Source organism: Apteryx rowi, unplaced genomic scaffold (assembly GCF_003343035.1).
Source record: "Apteryx rowi isolate R43461 unplaced genomic scaffold, aptRow1 scaffold_70, whole genome shotgun sequence".
NCBI lineage: Eukaryota > Metazoa > Chordata > Aves > Apterygiformes > Apterygidae > Apteryx > Apteryx rowi.
The window spans coordinates 2,227,770-2,243,640 of record NW_020450983.1 but is presented as its reverse complement, the minus strand read 5'-3'; the positions used below and the strand labels follow the sequence as shown (position 1 = coordinate 2,243,640).

At 40.5% G+C, this 15,871-nt stretch overlaps 1 long non-coding RNA gene across 1 annotated transcript; it reads right to left on the bottom strand.

The window, feature by feature from the left end:
• Positions 1-766: 766 nt before the first annotated feature.
• LOC112976141 lies at positions 767-14,655 on the bottom strand. The gene is made up of 3 exons (XR_003256931.1): positions 14,609-14,655; positions 6,924-6,994; positions 767-829 (listed from the first exon to the last, which is right to left on the bottom strand). It is a non-coding gene; the product is annotated as an uncharacterized LOC112976141 (long non-coding RNA).
• Positions 14,656-15,871: the final 1,216 nt, after the last annotated feature.

Below are 15,871 nucleotides of genomic sequence, written 5' to 3'. Positions count from 1 at the left end.
TTTCTGTTCTCTAGAAACTCCTTTCCAGACTATTTGCGAACAGGAAAATGTGTCATTTGGCAGAGGAGTTTGTGTCCTAGCACACTGCAGAGAGCTGCTATAGATTATCACAACTGTCAGTTCATAACAAACTCTAGCTCGTGCAGTATTCGAGCTGTTCAGACGCTCTGCTAGTCTGATTTAAATGGCAGAGTTCACAGAGCTCCAGTCTGTGGTGTGTTAGATCTTAGCATCAGAAACAGGTTGATCCCCTGGAATCCAGACACAGACTGATCAAGAGTGTTTCCACAAAAGCACGCAAAACAAATTCAAAACAAATTAAAATGGAGAAATATCATGCAAAGGGCTCATCCTGAATCCAACACTTCCTGCTTCTTATTCTTTTCCCCCTCCRCTCTTCCTCTTGCAACTTCTCCCATCTCATCTTTCTCACCAGATTCATATTCCCCACTGCAAGCCTCTCACATGTCTCCTACCTGACTTCAGCCCTAGAGGAAGTGGATTCACACAACGAACTCCAGCCGCAGGAGCTCCCACTGGACTGTGTTATATATAGGGATGTGCCCCTTTGCCACAGCAGCTGAAAATTTTCAACCAGAATATGAAATGGACTTTTAAGGCAATAAAGTAGCATGTAATTAAACTTTATAACAGCTTGTCAAGACATGTGACAGGCTTCCAACATTTACCATGTCTTCAAACCAAAAATTGAAGATTAGAGATCAGTGATTGTTTTAGCTACAGGCATGGTGCAGGAGTTACCTTCCCATGTGATGCATGACGGCAGGCAGAAAGATTCCTCCTAAGATTTACTGGCATGATTCTCAGCCTGCGATTAAAAAAAAAAAAAAAAAAAAAAGCTTCAGTTATTCCAGTGCTGTTTTAGAGGTTTCCAAGAGAGAAGGCTGCCACGTGTGTTTTGGCTGCTCAGGACTCTATGGCATTTTTCAACAGAAGGAGAGAGAGTTTTCTTGCTGTCACCAATATTCTTTGGACAAATTCCGTACAAGATTGCCTTAAGAAAAAAAATAAATAAATCCAAAACTGGAGTCTGGAGAGATTACTAACAAGGATCTGAACTCAGAATTTGAAGTATAAGAGTCTTACTTGCAACGCAGCACCCATAACCAAAATAGAAGGACCATAAGTCAATATTAAGTAATAAAATCATGTCTCTGGTGATCTCAGCAGTCATTCGGGTAGAATATAATCAAGTATCTTCTATTCTCCTTTACTTTACCTGGAGGAGTCATGTGCTTCTACTCAATAGTAGTCCTAACATTTTATGTCAGGCAGTTACATCAAACTATGTCTCAAATGGGTTTATCTGATATAAAATGAAATAATTAAGTGTAACCTGATATACTCTATGTTTTTATATCAAAAACGTACAGACACAAGTTTGAAAACAAAATCCAGACTGGAAATGCCACATGTATATATAAACAGAGAACAAAGTAATTAGATATACTAACAAACATTTTGACATGATAGCAAAACAAAGAAAATTACTGTTTTCACTTGAAACTAAAAATAAGAGGCATCATCTTTTTTTCACCCAAGAAAGTACGCTCATTTTTTGACAAAATGTATAAAAATTTGAATCTTATGAAAGCATTGAGGGGTTAAGTTTAAGTTACATATATATTCTGTAATGATGCCTGAGGAAAATACCGTTCTTCAGGGTATTTTTTCCTGAGAGCTGGCTACGAAGCCCCCAGCCTGCACGGCACACGCACAGGAAGCGAAGCAGCTCCAGCTAAGGCACCCCTTCGCCCCGCATCTCCGCTTGGGTTTCAGGGCGTGGCTTTAGGATTCTTGGTTTTAGCAAGGGTATTAGGCAGAAGCAGCACAAAATATATATATTTTTTTAATTTAAGGAAAGAGAGCCGTGTCAGCAAGGCACTAAGGCAGGAGGCTAGCGCGGCCGGGCGGCAGACCCCAGGCATGCCGGCAGGACATACTGCCCTCCTGGTGCCCGCTGYGAGGCACTCCTGGCACAGTTTTGATGCTGCTTTCATCTACACAACATATGTGTTTTGTACATTAAATGTCTTTTTTAAAACTTTCTGAAGGACAGCTCCAAAAGGAGAGCTGCAATAATCTCAAGCTTACTTCCTCCTGCGAGCTGCTCACATAAACAGCTATGGACAGATAGCCGGACGGACAGCTGCCCACTGCCTCGCACAGGGCACTGGGGACAAGGGAGGCCTCTCCCAGCGCCGCCAGCTTTCTCCCGTCATCGCTGCCGAAGGATTTCAGCAGGCCGCCCCAGCCCTGCCCCTCGCCAGCAGCCACGCGCCCAGCCCAGGTCTGCGCTCAGCTCTGCGCTGGGCGSCATCAGTCACAGCAGCGCTGCGCTTCACTTCACGAGGCAGCRCGGCAACGGCCATCTTGCACTGACCCCGGCCCGGGGACGCAGCTCGGGGCCGAGCCAGGCAGGGCTGCTGAGGCCTGCAGGGCCCCCCCTCGCACCCGCCTCAGGCGTGTCCCTCCGGCYGTGTGGCAGGCCCAGCCTGTGCCCCCAGAGCCGCCGCCACCACTTGCCCCTGCCCCGCCAGGCCCCTGGAAATGCGACAGTCCCCCCCGCCATCACCACCCTCCCCAGTTTGGTGGGCGTACAGGGCAAGTGGGGGCGGCTGCACTCCCCCGGGCAGAGAGATATTAGACCAAACCCCCAGCAGCGCTCGGCAGGAGTCCCGCGTGCACAGCGCAGCCGTCCTCACGGGGCCACGTCTGGGCCCCGTTAACTTCCTAGGCAATTGTTTTAGGCCATTTGTTTTTGCCATTTTCTGTGTCGTTACGCAACGCTCTTCACCACAGCATCCGCGCACCTGGAAAGGGCATTTTCTAGAGGAAGAGCAAGGTTAAAGTAAAACCTCAGCTCCCGGTATTGCGCTGCAAGGCCGGTTTGGGGGGGCGGGGGGGGTTGTCCTGCAGCAGCCCAGGCAGGACCACGCAGCTGCAGCCAAGCCAGGAACGAAGAGCAGCAACCAGGAAAGGCCGCAAGAAGGAGCAAATGGGAAGAGTGAGAAAACGTGTCTACGCTGTATTTCTTAAAAGCACTCCATTAGTAAATGTTGACCACAATGCAGTACAGATAGTGGCGCAGGGAAAACAAGCAATATTCTTTAGGGATTTGGGGACAGGCCAAACAGCTGAAGATAGGCAAACCTGTATAAATAGTTAGCCAGCTTGAGTTAAAAATACTTGTTTTCTTAGAGCTGACTGACAATGACATGGATCTGTGATCCGCACAGTTTTGCATAAACATACACTTAACCAAGGATTTCTTGCAATATTCGTTTTTCTTTCTCAGCCAGAGAGTTATCAAATTCTGAAAAGTCAAAATTAGTACTGTAGAATTCACAAATAAGCTACAGAATCTGTTTGCTTATATAACTACCCGCAATTTTGGTTGGGATGGCATCAAAGAGCACCCTGGAGCCATACGCATCCCCCGGCACTAACCGCGGTCCAAACGGGGAGSTCAGGCAGGGTCCCCAGCTCCACAGCTGCCCATCTGCACCACAAGGTTCAGCACGGGAGAGCGACACAAAAGCGGCTAATTGATGGTGACAAATAAGTCACTCCAAGAAGATAGTGATGCTTTTGCAACCAGTTCATTGGTGTTGATAAAATATGCCAAAGTGTTCATGCTGCCTTTCTATCTGTGCAGTTGCTGATTCAGCTTTTACTGCAAAATCAAAAAATAATGCATGCTCAGGTTAAATTTGCCAATCTAGATGCCAGCGCACTCATTGCAGAATTAGCTTGTGAGATAAGCTGTCACAGATCATACAGAGGGTTAATCACCAAAAATACATATTTGCCTTGGGGTTTTATTTTTTAAAATCAGTTTGATATGCAGAAGGACTATTTTCTCTTTTCCTGCTCCAATTTTCTGTTTACCTGAAACAAAACAGGAGTCTTGTATTCTCCAATAAACCTTGAGATTCCTGTAGGCTTCATTAGGCATATTCCTGAAGAGGAGGTGAATTAATATGAAAACAGGCAGCTCATTTCAATAAGATCAATAAGCAAAAGCAAGGCAGAACGTAGTTATCTGGTTTTCCTAACTCAGTATTGGTACGTATTCCAGTAACATTGTCACAATGAATTTGCTTCTTTCTCCTTTCCTRTTAAAAATTCTGTATCCATATACAGCATTATGATTTGTTCTCACTCAATCTCATATAGTGGTACAGTGAGGTCACACAATCCTTGTAATACCAACAAGGAAAAGCTCTTTATTCAGACTGCATTTTCCTTATATTTCATAGTCTAACTTCTAAATTGCTCCAGACCCAACGTCCCAGTTGAACCACCCACTTACTCACAATAAGGCTGCAGCGTCACAGATGGGGCATCAGCTGTGCCCAGGTCAGGCCATGGGAAGGAAACCTCCAGGCAAGAGCTTGCTGCTGGATGAGATCCTGACCATAGCAAAGCCATTAAGAGCAATTAGCTTCAAAGACACTAGAGTTTCACCTACCTTTACATTTAAAGCTACTTGGTTAAATTCCAATGAAATTTAATTTAATAATCAGAAGGTTCATCCCATTTCAAAAACAAATTTTAATTTTATTATGTCTGTTTAAGCCTCTTTTCCTGTTTAATGTTGATCTGAGCTGTACAGATTTTTCAGTATTGCTGGGCTCTATTAAATACTTGTTGTAGTTTATCCCTTGAAGTTACCCCATTTCAGTGGGAAGGGAAATTATTCTTTTTCCACACAATTTAATAAAATTTTTTACAGCATTTTACCAAAGGTAAAAATCATAAACATATCCTTGCAAAAAGAGCTAAAATTCTTATGAGACAATGATTTTAGAAAGGGTATGTCACTATTATAACTAGAAATGTTTGCAGAGCAGATGGGTTTTCAAGATTGTTTTTGAAGAAGAAAGAGGAGATTTGAAGTATACTAATTAGGATATTATTCCAAACAGGAGGGATACCATGAGAAAGGAGATGAAGGGAGAAGTAGAGAAAAAAAGACAAAAGGAACATATGCCTTTTGGATTTAGTGAGCTTCATTTCTCTATAGAGTCCATAAAGCAGACTCACTAGTAGCCTATTTACACTGGTGGAATGAACTCAATCTACTTTAACATAAAACAGAATTTGATTTAGTGTGTATTTTAAATAATAGATGACTTTGGGATCATTTTGGCAAATAAACTAAATTTCATTAAAGAAGAGAATACCTTTAACCAAGAGGCCACAGAAAAAGCCACATGACAGAGTGACATGGGCACTAAGTACGCAAACCACAGATAACAGCCACCCTTGCAGGAGGCAAACAAATTGATTTTCTGCTTTTGTGAAGCCTAACAAATGGTTTTCTAACACATGCTTTGTTCCCAAATCACTCTTTAACTAACCACTATGTTGGGCAGATTTACTTGTTCCCTTTTTTCAAAAAAAACAAAAACCAAAAAACAGATGTTTATCTTTTAAACACTGTAGCAACTTATCCTTATCAGACCTCTAAAAGCACAGCAGCTGGTAGATACTGTGCTAGGGAAACCTCCCTTCACCCCTTCCTAACAGAAGCTGTTTCTAAAGATATTGTCAAGTATAACGTGATGATTAGAAATGACCGACTGACTCCTTGCCATTATACAATTTACTTGCTTCTGATTTATTACTTAGGCAACCTCATTTATATAATAAGAGTAGACAGATCCAGTGCAGGATTGACAAAACATTATTTCTTTCCTGTTTGCTGAACTGGCTCTTTTGTAAAAACTCTCCCACTAATATATAGCTGAAGCATGCTGGCATAAGTTTCTGCTTGTCTCTTCATGTGCTGTGTAGCTGCTTGCTATACTTAAAGCAGATTACCATCCATAGGAAAAATAATTCACTTGGACCCAGTAGAAATGTACTGAGGTATACCACACGCYTTTCACAGAGATTAATGTAGACCTTAGTAATAAGATTCACCTCAGGTCTAGGGTTATGCTCTAGCAGAGACCCTCCCTCTAGAACTAAGAAAGCTGCAGTGGCAGAAAGCACCTGCAACACTTCCCTGCACTGAAGCTGGCATAAGCAAAAAGGGGCACACGGCCCAGATGGAAGCAGCTGGTTAGGTCTCTGCTGAGGTTCAGACAGCATCTTTAAACTACTGTCACAACCACTTACCTAGAAAAAAAAAAAAACAGAGGAAAAGAGGCAGTTGCAAATGTACTTGCCTACCTCTGGAGCAAACCTCGGACAAGCAGGGGAGAGGCCCAGGCAGACCCTGACCTGGGGAGGCCAAAGCCAACATGCTGCCAGTGCTTTGTGTTAGCCGATAATGCCTCAAGGACTTCACCCCAAAGCATTAAATACGCAGGGGGCACATCCGGCAATGGCAAAAGGAAAAATCAGTCTCAGTCTCTCACCTTGCAACTCCACCATACCTGATTTATTACTCTTATCCAGCCAAAGAGAAGCAGAGCCAGGACAAAACAGGAGGCAGCCTCTCTGCAGGCAGCCCCCAATAGCAGAGCCATCCAAGCAGCAAGCAGAATTTGCACCTCCTCTCCCAAGATGCTTTTAGCAGAAATCAGCTACACAGCTGCCCTGGTCACACAGGTGTTAACCTCCAGCACAGCTGATTCTGCTGCATGATTTGCCACCCTCCTCCCCTTCTCCCATCCCAATCTGCAGGTGATAAACCAGCCCTTGAATGGTAATTGTATTTGAAATAGTCATTATTTCTCAGGTATGAATTCAGGCACCCATAGCCTTATTTCATCACTTGGGTTTAACTCAAAACACGTCTCAAGCTGCCCAGTTAGGCAGTCCCAAAAGCTGCTAAGCCAGTCTTGGATCAAAAGTCATTTTCTCAGCAAGATGTATTTTAAGTGATGCGCTAAATGGGATTAAAGAGAATAAAACATAGCCAAATATAGCTAGCAGGGGCTCCATACCTTTTAAAGGAGTTTGATTCCTGTAAGCACCCAGGGACACCAAACCACTGTGCTGTTCACTGTAATCTGAGCTGAGAATAGAGAATGAAGTTGCTTTAGTTCATTACACCCTGTGGCATAAGGCAGGTTTAACTAGTGTAAAGTTAAAGAATAGCRAAGCTGCAAATTCCCCAGAAGGTGGAAGCTATTAGCATGAAGTAATCTGTAAATAGCAACAATGAATGCTCTTTAGTGTGGAGCATTTAAAACTGGCTAGCCAAAACACTGAAGCTAGTATATAGCAATCTTCCACTGGCAGAGGATTGATCTAGAAGAGGAAAAGCATCCTTCTGATTACCATGACTGAATATTTATTCTGTTCGTGTTACTTCTTTTACTTCAGCTGAAGCACAGTGACAAGAATATCATTTTGTGATACTGGAAAATGAACTTCTACTCAGTAAAGAACAGTAAAAAACAGAGGTGTTCAGGTCACATGTTGATTATGCACATTTTCATGTGGTGTCACCTGCAGTAGTATAAACTGCTTTGGGCCAGACTATCCTTAGTTACACCTGTGCAAATCCTGCTGAAAGCTAATAGATTTGGACAAGTTTATCCAACGTTGTCTTTTAAGTAAAAAAAAAAGGGGGTCAAGCAATTTAGAGAAGGGCATGATTTAGCCTGTGGTGTTCTTACTAACAGTGATAGGGTTAAAAAGGAAAGCACTCAGCTTGACTTTCAGATGTTAGGTGAAGTTTACAGGGCTAACAGGGAGCAGAAAAAGATTTTTATACATAAGCAGAGCACACTTGATAAAATTCCATCACAAAATAAATGAGAACCCCGCACAGTCATTGTTAACATCGTCTTTTATAGATGTAGCATAAACAGATTTCATTTGAGCTTGGGAGTTTCCTCTCAAGAGACCCACTTCTAGAATGTAAAAATGTTCTAGTATGTAGTCATCTTAAGTCCAGGATGACATACCATACTCATCCCTTTCTAGAAACTATTTTTACTCAGATTAGGGATATTAAAAGCCTGAAAATTGTTCATGCCACAAAAGTAGAAATTACACTTATCCACATAAAAAGTTAAAACAGTGAACTAAGTGATCTTAAAGATGATGTCACTAAGTTCAAAGCAAAACAAAGAGGCAAACAGGGTTTCTGTTGTTCTTGCAGGAAGAGCTTGTGCACTGCTTGTAAACTGTAGACATACCACAAAAATGACTGTAGCCAACTGTAGCCAGGCCACATTCCTGAAAGAATACAGTACTGTTACTAGGGAGAAACATTACACTTAGGTGAAGGCAAAAGGATATAGGGCTAATCAGAAAACCATTGGCTCCTATTAACTTGGTGCTGGAGATCTGATGTTAAGAACAGTGTAGTACCTAATCCACTAGCACCTGTGGATGAACTGAGTAACATTAACATTTCCTTGAGTAGAATTTCAGTAAGACAAAGTAGTAAAAAGTTAGCCTTTACATTAAGGTGCAGTAGCTATGCTGATATCCTTCCAGAAAGGAAGAAATCCTAACTTTCTCCAGTTTTTTTTTTTCTTTTGCCTTCACTTTTGTTATACCAGTGAGCTAACTGATGTAACCCAGCTACTCATATCTGCCCATGGCAAACCAACTCCAGTGATGAGCTCCAGCAGAGAGGTGGCGATGAGCACCTGGAGATGGTAACCTCTGGGATATGGAAAGAGGCTATAAGCCACAGTCTCTGCCTACCAATTTTGCACATTGCTTGGAGAGCACAGGGGCTACAGAGCAAGTTGTTCAATCCTGTCATGGCTTGTGGAGTAGCATTTACTCCACTCTGTTTGGAAATGTGCCCAGAAATGGCGTACATGTGAACTGCCTAAGGAGATGAACAGGTCTTTGCTAATGTACCTCTGAAGAAAGCCAGGCTCTCTGTCCTGTCTCATATACATGGAGCTGATAGTACCTCTTACAGTAAGCATATTCAAAGCTTTCCAAGATAAGACCCATTTTTAATTGTTTGTAACTTTCTCAGCATTAACCACTCCTAGAACTTTCCTATGCTGGATGCCTGCCTCAGGCTGAAAGATTTTGGTATCGGCTTAAACAGATGAGCCAATTTCAAGAATGATGGATAAGAGATTCATGTTTTACCATCCAAGAGAAAAAAAAACACACAGGGAGACTTTCATTTAAAATTTTTAACACTTTCAGGCTACCAAGTAGAAAATTAAAATTTGGAAGACTGAAGGTATCACTCAGTGTCAGGGTGTGAAAAAACTCCCAAATTTGGCTAGGCTGCAAACCCTCCAAAATTCAGTTCCCATGCAAACAGTAGAGGCTTTTGGTACAGCCTGACAGCAAAACACTTTGAATATGCAGTTTCTAGCCCTGACTAAAGAAGCTTCTTCTGTAATTGCACAATTGCCTTGAGTAATTTAACACCATGCATGAGAAACACTCCTCCTATGTTTTCCATAGCTTTACCACTGAGGAAAGAGTGGTGTAATTCAGAAGAAAAGAGTTGGGAAGGACTGGGAAAGATGGCAAGTTAGAAAGACTTCACAGAGATAGGGAGCAGCAAAAAATACATGATAGTGTAAAGACTGAAGAAAATAGAAGAGAGAAGATTAGAATAGAATTAAAAAAGGAAGAAATGAAAAACAAGGAAAAGAAGAAACACAGTAGAGCAGTAACAGGCTAGGGCAGAGACTGTAATGACAAGGTCCTGTGTCAGTCCGGGCAATGGTCATCAGAACAGACGGCATCCTGGACAGACACACTGGCTACTACCTGCAAGCAAATTAGTGGATCCTCATTATTATGTGAGGATCTGTGCTGCATCCATCCTTTCTGCTCTGGTGTAGCTGKCACGGTTCAGGTCCCGTCCAGTTTCTCTCAAGTGTTTTATTGGGAGTAGTCTCATCTGCAGCAGACCAGTACTAAGGAGGAGACCAGCAGTTTGACTGTGTGTTTTACAGCATCTCCTTCAACCTAACACACAGTCCCAAAGCGTGGAGTATTTTGTGTTTTTTTGTAAGSATTATAAAAGCAGGCAGCCCCTTGGCAGGTTTTTAGTTCCAGTATGGAGCACTAAATTACAGTGATAGGCTTTTGTTCTTCTTTCAGACAGAAGGCTTCAGCTTCTCCTTCCTGACGTATTAATGTATTTGTAATTGTCTGTGTGTTCAAATACAGTTTTGGTGAGTATGGCCATGACCTATGAGACCTGAGTATAGTTTTTGATTAAGTGAAACAAAAATATGTTCCACAATTTACAAGTTTCAAAAGTCTGCAGTGATTGACCTGGGTACGCACTACCTAGGAAGGCCCGATTTTCCTTTCCTCAGTTTTCTGCCAGAATGCCAGGAATGGAAGGCTTTCCACCAATATACTAACAATCTTATTCTTCTAATCAGAGATCAGAAGCAAGGTCATGCAATGTAGGAGATCATTTATCATAAGATTAATACATGGAAAGTGATTATTTCATATTTCTTGCTGCAGAATATATGATGGAGGAATGAAAGGGTAAGATTGGCCTATTGCAGTTATCAAGACCATACAGACTTTTCTAGAACCAAGATGTAATTAGGAAAATGTCTCTGATCAAAGCAGTTGTGCTTTTGCCTTTGAAATGGCCCTGAGGAAAGGCTCAGTCAGCATCTTGCTACCGTAAAATCTAAGTCCTCAACCTCTGAGGTTATTAAAATTTTAGAGCACTTTTTTCCCAATGAAAATCAAAGTTTAGTTAAGTCTAAGTAAGCTATATTTGAAGTAAGCTTTTCCTCTAAAATTTTAACTAGATATTTCACTTGCAGTTCTAAATATTATGTAACGTTGCTTCATACAGCTGAGCAATAGCTGCATCGCATTGTAGCGCTCTGTCGTTCCTGTGGACGTAGTTCAATCTACATAAAGGAGACTACACTGTGAGGTAGAAATTTAGTACCCTTCCTCATTTCGGCTACCTGCAGAATTAGATAACATACATGATTATTTTATTTCAGAGACATCCAGATCTACCTAGCCTTAAGGAAAGGATGCCTGGGAAATTAGGTAGGTCACTTCTGCTACAAATTCTAAAGATAACTGCAGTGCAGCCACAAGCATCAATACTACCAGCTACTGCTAAAAGAAAATGTTGTTTTTCTCTTGTGCCCCAGTTAGGAAAGAGACGCATTACAGGAACTACATCACCTGGCCTGGGCTGATTAAGAGAGCAGAGAGATTACTGCGCTTTAATTACAAGTCCATCTCCATAGTTTGCCTGGTGACTTTCCACAAGACTGGCCTTTCTTTGTTTCCTCAGACGTAATGGATACAGAGCAGGCAAAAGGCATTTACATCTCTGTTGCTTGATTGTGGATGAAAATCAGATATGGATTTTAGTACTCAGATTTTTATAAGAGTAAAGCCTCAGATTTGTTCAGCCAAAATACTCCATCTCTGGGTAACTTTCACCACTTTTTATATCCCCCAACTAAAAGCCTGCAAATGTTGCTGGTAGCTATATCGAAGCTTAATGAACACTTGGCTGTTTATTTTTCCTCATACCTTGTAATTTTTTAGCCAGTTCTTAATCCAAGCCATTTACTATTCATCACAGAGCTTCCAGCATCCATCAGTCAACAGCTGTTCAGCTGCTAAAAATGATCAAGATTTCAGCAGGATTCTTTATACATTTAAAATTCTACTTCTGAGAAATAGGTTTATGTGAGGTTTTAGACCTATTTTTAATGAACTTGACCAGCTAGTTGTTTATACTGACTAAAATAAAACATACAATACACATWTGCCAGCATGGGACTCGAGCTGGTTGCTTTTTTACAGCTAATAGTCACTGCAAACTTAGTTCTACATTTACTGAATGTGGTCTCCTCTCACCTTCCTTTCCAAAAAGGAAAGAAAAAGGACAATGAAAACAGAGAGAGAGAAAGAAAGAAATCAGCATAAAATTCCTTACCTCTGAGGTCTAAAGTCTAGCGTTTTGTAGTGAAGGTGATTTGTATTCACTTCTCCAGCAACTTTGTTTCTTATCCACAGTTATTGCCAATGAACCCTAACAGGTAACATCAAAACAGACTTCAACTCCTTTAACTATCTTTTACAGTTTACAAGCTGCTATTTGTGGGTAGCTGTGGGTACCATGCTGTTCCCAACTCTTGCCTTTTTTTTCCCCCCCCTCTCCTTAAGATTATACATATAAAATGAATACACTTGAAGCAAGAGATGGTGGCAAAGGGCCTCTGTTTCATCGATCAGGTTTTTGCAGTGAGTGATTGTACTTTCAGCGATGTCTGAGTACAATAGGCTAGGTGTATGTAATTTCATATGCCTGGCATTGTATGCGTGCGTCCATCTTTAGATGCTTTGTATATTATATTGCATTATGTATGCTAGGTTTGCTAGATACACAAAGGTTGTGGTTACTGGTTACTGAAAATCAGGTTTCCATCGTAAAACAGTTTCTCCTGAGAATAAAGTCAGTTCAGAAGTCTTAAATACAAGCTGTACAGACTAATAGAGTGTTCTTCATGTACAAAGTATTTTAATGCTGTAGAGTCTTTAATGTTGCCTAAGTCATTAATTTGACTACAATAAATTCCAAACACTGTCTGAAAGCAAAGATATTTTAGTTGCATAGGTCAACARTGGAAGATGAAGTCTGCATCTCATAAATTATGGGTTGAAGACGGTGTACAAAAGCCCTAGAATGTGCCTAAAAAGACAATCAAAAGAAAGCTGTATTTATCTTGACCATTTGACAACTTTTGTTCTTCATCCCACAGTTTTAAAAGCATTAAATTGCTTTTACATTGACTCACTATTTAACTTTAGACTTTATACCCAGGAGCCTTTTGGGAATATCTGATAACATATAAACACAGCTTCCACAAATAGAAGCATTGTATTACACACACACACACTCAGGCTTCACAGATTYCAAATCAGCCAATGAAGTGCTTAAAGAAACCTTCAAATACCACCTCAGACATAAGAAAAATCATCTTTTTTGCTTGCTTGTTAAAGTTTATAGATTTTTCAGGGACATTTTCTGAAGCAAGTTAGAATTTGGATTTAAATAACTTCTCAGTTACTTTATAGATATTTTTTCATTACCATGAGTACCACAGAGTCAAAATTACTGTGAAGGAGCGAAGCAATAATTTATTCTGGCTCAGGTCTTCTATTATATTATGGCTCTAGCATCTTTATTGTTAATATGTTTTTACAGTCTTTTTCCAAGACTTTGAATGTTTTGTTTACCCTTTTCTTAAAACATAATTCATTTAGCATAACTGTATTTAACAAAATAGAACAAAATTTGTTTTGAATAATTTATAAGTCATATCACTTTATAGCTATATATCCCAAAATCACTGCTGACCACTGACCACATTGCTGAGACTGGAGTCCTAGTTTGAATAAAGTCTCTAAATTGCAGTTACTGATAATCTAAAAAAGATTCTAGAAGTTGGTTTTCTGGGTAACTTCTAAAGGCACCTCAGTGTCTTAATGACTCAATAACCTTTTAAAATCATATGGGCATTTACCTAGGAGCCAGAATTTGAGTGTACAGCCAGATTTCAATGCACAAACCTGTAATCCTGCATGATTTTGAAAAGCCCAGTAGGTGCTTTATCTGATCTTTAGGCATCTAAATACATTTAAAATCTGGCTTTAAGTTATGTTTAATATTTGATTTTAACCTTCTTAGTTCATCATTCCGAGTATTTTATCTGCTATATGAGAAGACAGAGAAAAAGTACACAGCAGCCTTCATGCAGAATGCTCCAGACTATATGGGGAGAGACAATGCGAAACCTCACTGACAGCCAGCTGAAATCAATGTGAGGCATTTCACTGACTTCAACAGGTTTGGGATCTGGCCATAACTGACAAAAAGAAAAAAGAAAAAAACACCTCTGTTGATTACTTTTAGTAATGGCACTATTCATCTATTTAATTATTCCTCACAATTGAAAGCCTTTGAATGGATTTATTTTTCCACACAATGCACAGATAAATTATACTGATAAAGCATAATGTGACACCATTATTCCCTAGGAAAATGGTCATGGCTATTGCTTTGTTTTCTGGATGTTTAATGCAACTAATTCTCCATTTTCCCTGAACAGAAAAGCCTACATATATGATCCTTTCCAAAGAAGATCAAAGGAGCATTTAATTTCATGGCTTATCAATAAGAAAATCTTCCATTTTCCTAATTAATGTTTATATTTATAGGCTGGAACCTGAGAAACTCCCACAGAAGAATAAAAAGGTATTAACCCTCTTGTGAAGCCTTCTTGTCTGCTTGCAGTTAGAAGAAAAGCAGCTGCTGCCCGATTGCTTTAGTGCTCCTTCCTCCGCACCGACACACCAGTAAGCACAACAAGCAATGCCTGGAARGAGGAGGTGCAGTTGAATTCCTCCACTGAATAAAGAAGGAATGAGGACTGAAGTGCGAATTCCTGGCTTGGGATAGCCAGAAAGTTGCTACTCCAGTCCAGTTCCTGCACTCTATTGCAAATTACATCACTGCTATTCTTCAGTTTGCTCTTCTGAAAAATGCGGAGAAAAATGTTTCTGTTACGCAATATTTAGAGATTCAGTGATAAAAAGCACAGAAAGCATTGATGCTACAAGCCTCTGAGCAGTTCTATCAGACAATTTGCCACAAACTCCAGAAGCCAACAGGGATCCTTACCTTACAGCATCACAGCTTCAAAGACCTCAGCCATCTCCTTTTCAAGCATGCCAYGAATATCTGCCTACAAAAGATAATCATTCATGTTTGACTAGGGCATAGGTACAGTATATGATACAAGAGAGGAATATATATAAAGATGTCCTGAAGCTGAGTTCATTAACAAATTCAGAGCATAATTAATTACTAGCCAAGGTTATGTCTCCAAGAATGACTAAATGTGACTGGCAGTACTGTTCTGATTAAGCAAGTGTCCAACCTAGAAGTGAGGGAGCTGGGAGACAAAGAATGCGCAGAATCGCAGAGAGAATGACACACATTCATCTTGTCTATACTTGCAGAATCATCAGCCTTGAGTAAGAAAAGACATATGACTACAGCTTTCTAATAAAAGCCTGCTTTATATGAGAAGGAGATTCATTAAATTGATAAGGATTCTGAAGTAGTTATTGGCTAACTGGGAAAAGCCTGAAAGGAGAGGTAGAACTATTGTGTACTCATTTTTTTATCATAAAATGTAAGTATTGGCATGGGATGATCCTTGATCAGCAACACTGCAAAGCAAGTAAACATGCTCAGCTGCAAGCATGTGATTAATCCCAAACCTCTTCAGCAAAACTTTGTACTTAGTCCCTGGTATAACTCATGGTTCATTACTCAGACAAGCAAAGATAGCCTCAAATGCCTGTTCCAAGGACAGAAATTTCTGCAAATATCATTTTGACTTGAAATCCAGTTCCTTCCTAAAGAAAATGTCTAATGTGAAAGTGATTTCTTTTGCCTATGAGAGGCAATAAAGACATGTTCAGATCTCCCAGCCCGCAGGCCTGTGCCATTCCACCACAAGTAAGAAATATTTTTATCAACTTGAAATTGAAATGAGGAGTATGAATTCCAAGTTCTCCAAATCACTGAAATCATATTAGCAGAGCAGGTGGGGGGTGAGGAAGATATTTGCAACTCACCGCAGGGGTTTTTACTGAGAGGGGAAGACTTGGCTGCAGTAGAATCCTATGCCTAATATGTAGAAAAGGAATGTGGGTTTTCTTCCTTCTGGGACTTAGTCTTGTTTATTTTAGGCTAAAATCTCAAAAAGATATCTTATGCTCCAAATCCATGTGTACTTTATATAATTTAGTGTAATTTAAAAAACAGATCACTGAAGTATGTGCTTCAAAGCCACTGTGAACAGATCTGTTTTCCTAAAAAGTATGGTGGGCACACAAGCAGGCAGTGGCATGAAGAAGTAACTTTTAGCAAATG